General features: G+C 46.9%; 1 pseudogene; it reads right to left on the bottom strand.

Moving 5' to 3' along the window:
- Positions 1-1,965: 1,965 nt before the first annotated feature.
- Positions 1,966-2,677, bottom strand: LOC146833549 (RNA demethylase ALKBH5 pseudogene; annotated as a pseudogene).
- Between the last annotated feature and the right edge of the window lie 2,339 nt (positions 2,678-5,016).

Consider the following 5,016-nt stretch of genomic DNA (forward strand, 5'->3'; position numbering starts at 1 on the left):
CGTAAACCCTCAGAAATACAGTAATGAGACAGGATTCTACACCGAAGAACAGGTAACTAAGCTGCCGCGCGCTAGTGCTGTTTCGCAGTATTGGCTGCAACGCGATGAGAGTGAGTCAGAAGAGAGTTATTTACGGTGCCGAGGAGAGGAAGAAGAGTGCGTACTTGGCGCAACTCTGGAAGTAGACCAGACAGGCCCTTTTGTGGATGGAAAGATAAATGATGAAAACATTTCTTTCCTAGTAGATACTGGTGCTACTCATTCAACTGTTAGATCAGCTGACGTTAAAAATCTTCCTCTCTCGGATGACACAATCCAAGTAGTTGGAGTCTCAAACAGTCAGATAAAAACGTATCTTACTGAACCAGTTCAGGTTAAAATAGGGAAATTTTCCGACATGCACCGCTTTGTCGTATGTGACACCAGCCCTGTAAATTTGTTAGGGAGGGACTTGTTGTGTAAGATGAATTGTACCATCTTCTGTACTCCTGATGACATAGCTTTTGTGACTCCTGATGAAAATGTATTGTACAAAATGACTATGGCCAATATGGAACCTGAGGTTACTGAGGCATTTGCTGTATTTGACCCAGAAAAATTGCCTCAGGAATGAAAGAAAACAGTGAAAACCGAGGTATGGGATTTCACGGGAGAAGACACGGGACTAATGAGAAATGTAGATCCTGTAAAAATTACTGTGAAAGAAGGAATAAGTTACCCAAATATTCCACAGTATAAATTGACACCCGAGATAATTGCAGGAGTTACTCCTATAATAGACAAAATGATTAAACAAGGTATTTTGAGAGAAATAATGAGCAGCCCATGTAATTCACCGATTATGGGTCTGAAAATGCCTAACGTAACTTTCAGGATAGTGCAAGACCTGAGAAAGGTGAATAAAATTGTTGTATCATGTTGTCCCATCGTACCAAACCCTTCTGTGATTATATACCAGATTCCTCATGATGCAGAATGGTACACAGTCATTGATTTGTGTCATGCTTTCTTTTCCATCCCATTGCACCCTGACAGCCAACAGATTTTTGCGTTCTGGTTTGGCGAACGTACTTTGGCATGGTACCGAATCCCACAGTGGTATACAGAAAGTCCATCGATATTCAATCAGATTTTGAAGAAGTCCCTAGAAGATTTAACAAGCATTTACAATGCAACGGTCTCGGCATTGTTAAAGTTAGAGCTATTGGCATTGCTCATGACAATGCCGTTTCTGTAAATGTTTTTAAAAAAAAAGAAAAATAAATAATGTCATGAGCAATTCCAATAGCTCTAACTTTACCAATGCCGAGACCATTGCATTTTAATTGCTTGTTTTTAATGTAAATAGTAATGGTATTCTTATTACCATTAAACGACAACCAAGCAACAGGGAGCGACTCTATAGTGGATGTAAACCCCACAGTACAATCGCCATGGACTTGGTCATACTTTTCCCACCTTGCAAAAACTATGACCATGTCATCCCAAGAAAAGTAAGCCAGGCCCCCCTCAGCCAAAGCCCCACTTTACTTGAGGGAAGTATCCGTGACGCTCATCCGTGCGTAAGCATGGAGATCCGACCCTCAGAGGGTGACTTTCGCCACACTCTCCTATCAATCAAGGTGGTGAATTATGCTTCCTCCCCCTGTGGATAGTTAGCATATATGTCTTTACTAGAGGGCAGTGGGCCTTTATACCACCTTACCTCAAGGACTGTGATCCTCCTATCTGTCCATCTGCCTAGAAGACTGATAACGACATTTTGCGCTTTGCTTAAGAAGTGTTACAGGTCCCGAGTTTGAGGGGGCTCGATATTAAAAACAGACGGCATTATGCACTGCATTGCTGTACTGCGATGATCGCAAATGTTTTAGCCTTTTTGCACTTAAAATGACATTACCTATCACTGTAGCCCTACACGGGGGTATCTTCCCTCCCCCAGCATGGCAGTAGCCCCAACTTTCCTTACCTGAGGATGGTGACGCTACCCCTCCGCACAGGCAAAAACACCACTGGCTCGGACACCCGGATCGGCTTGAACTGGAACTTGCAGCCGAAGCACAGCGCCGAGTCGCTGAAGACGGACACAGAAACGATGGGCCTTTCGAAGATGTGGATGGGGTCCAGGTGCGAGACGATGCAGCCTCCGGGCTGGTAATCGTTGATGACGGCGCTGTTAACGAAGCCCTCGGGGATGACCCGGTGCTGCTCCAGTTTGCGGATGACCAGCTGATGCACCCAGGCGGGAATCTCATCCACATCCCCCTTGGGGTATAGCCGCTCCTGGCCGGGCCCGCGCTTCTGCAGCTGCGCTCCATAAGTATAACCCTCCCCGAAAAAGTACTTGTTGCGGAGCGGAGCCCGGTCCACGGTGTGCTCCTTGTAGAGCCCCTTCTCCGCGGCGTGCACCACATCGTCGATGCGGCTCTCGATGCGGGCGCACTCTTCTGGGCTGAAGAGGCGCATCTGACGGATGCCGTGTTTCATCAGGCGCGCCTCCTCGTCCCGGTGGTGGAGTGGCGGCAGAGGGGGCAGTGGCGGCTCCTCATGGTCGCTGTACTCGCCGTCTAACAGCTTTCTCTTGGAGCCCGGCTCCGGGCCTTTATGGTAAGGCATCATGGACTGCAGCTTCTCCCGTAGGTCCGTGTATCCACTGGCGGCCATGCTGCGGGGCTCACATCACCCAAAGGCGGCTGCAGCAGGGGGAGCCGCCGCCACGCATGGCTCAGCTCCGCCGATCGGCGCGAGGGCATGATCAAGATCAACCTAACTCCAGACAGCGAGACACAGCCTGACCCCTTCGCAGTCCCATTGGCCGCGACAACGAGCTGGGGCGAAGAAAGGAGCGCTTACTCTACCCATTGGTCGACCATAGTATATTATGTATCTACACAAGTTAGAATGACGAGTGGCGATTATGAGGACCCCTGTGACGTTAAGGCTGCGTAACTGAATGCCTGACAAACAGGATATTAATTTACAGGTCATTAACAGTCGTTTTAAGGGCGACACATTTTTTCATATAAATATTTTTCTTCATTAAAAGACACGCCCCCATAGTCTTTACGGCCGTTGCCTTATAACATTTTTTTCAAGGAAGGTATAAAAACAGGCGCGCGTAGACTCCCATTGTTTGGATACTTTGGCTTACTCCATAGAAATACGTGACAGAAGAAACGTCGCTTGTGCCGTGGCGGGTAATCGACGTAGACGATGGACTGGGACCGGCCAAAGCCAAGAGATTTCTCTTAGAAACAAGGCAGAGCAAAAGGCACACCACTGCCTTTCTCCGAGGTCAAGAAAAATGCCTCGGAGAAAGGCAGCGGCATTTTCGGATTCGGGGGCGTGTTTGTCTTTTCTCTCCTCCAGCCATTGGCTGGAGGAGAGAATGAGACTTTCTTTAAAAAACACGCCCCCCGATCCGAAAAGGACGGGGCATGATTGGAGTGACGGGACCTCTTCTCCAATGGCTGGCCAGCATTTACTAGGCCAGCCAATGGAGAACAGGGGAGAAGAGGGGCGGGTTCAAGCCCCTCTTCTCCCAAGTCATTATCTCTCGCGAGCGAGACTGCGCAAGCGCAGCCATCGCTAGCCGAGACCTAAAAATGACTGAAAGTTCAGTACTAGTCCAATATATCGATGACCTATTGGTGGCATCGAGAACCCGAGAAGCCTGTGTAGTGGATACTGTTGAGTTGCTGAATCATTTGGCGGATGGAGGACTTAAGGTATCCCCATCAAAATTACAATTTTGTCAAAAGGAAGTACAGTATTTAGGCCATAAAATTGAAAAAGGGCTGAGAAAAGTGACTGCAGATAGGATCAGGATAATCAAAGGAATGAGAGCACCAATGACTCAAAGAGAGGTGAGAATGTTTCTTGGAATGGTTGGATATTGCCGTCAGTGGATTAGCAACTTCTCACTGATTGCTAAACCTCTGGTACGATTGACAAAAAGTGATGTGAAAGACCCCATTGAATTGAATAAGGAAGAGTTGAAGGCTTTTAAACAATTAAGAGACGGTTTGTGTGAAGCCCCAGCTCTTGGCTTGCCTGACTATGAAAAAGAGTTTGAGCTCTATTGCAGCGAAAGGAATGGGTGTGCACTTTCTGTGCTGGTACAGAAACATGGAAAGTTGAGGCGACCAATTGCATATTTTTCGGCTATACTAGATCCTGTAGTTATGGCATTGCCTGGTTATTTGAAAGCTGTAGCGACTACCTGTAAGAGTTTGGAACAGAGTGAAGGAATTGTGATAGGATATCCTGTGAGAGTGTTTGTGCCTCATGATGTGGCGATCCTTTTAACTAGGAGTCACACTCAGTTTATGATGCATAGTCGCCTAAGTATGAGAAGGTCATTTTAGGTGCAACAAATGTGAGCCTTGTGAGTTGTCTCAATGTGAACCTATCAACGTTGTTACCTGATGCTGAGAATGTGGAAGTCCGGGATGATGTGGATCATGATTGTCTGGAAGTGCTTGATTTTTGTACTAAGCCACGCCCTGATATAAAAGATGTGCCTCTGAAAGAAAGAGACTATGTGATGTTTGTGGATGGATCATGTTTGAGAACAGATGAAGGGTTTTTCAGTGTAGCGTATGCCGTATGTACTGTAGCGGCTGTATTGGAAGCGTCTTGCCTGAGAGGAGTAAGATCAGCCCAGGTTGCTGAACTATTTGCATTAACAAGAGCGTGCAAATTGGGAAAGAATTTGAGAGTCACTGTGATTACCGATAGTCAGTATGGCTTTGGTGTAGTGCATGACTTTGGGCAGATTTGGTCCCAAAGAGGGTTCTTGTCATTGAGTGGAACTCCTATAAGGAATGCTGAAGTGGTTGGAAAGTTGCTTGAGGCGATACAGCTGCCTAAGCAATTGGCAGTAGTAAAATGTGCTGCCCATTCCAAGACCGCTGTCTATGTGTCGGCGGGGAACAAGTTTGCAAATGACATGGCACAATATTGTGCGCGCAACCAGAATTCGGTTAATCGAGGCAGGGAAAAAGAAATGAATTC

The sequence above is a fragment of the Triturus cristatus genome, chromosome 4_2, assembly GCF_964204655.1.
Source record: "Triturus cristatus chromosome 4_2, aTriCri1.1, whole genome shotgun sequence".
NCBI classification, from domain to species: Eukaryota; Metazoa; Chordata; class Amphibia; order Caudata; family Salamandridae; genus Triturus; species Triturus cristatus.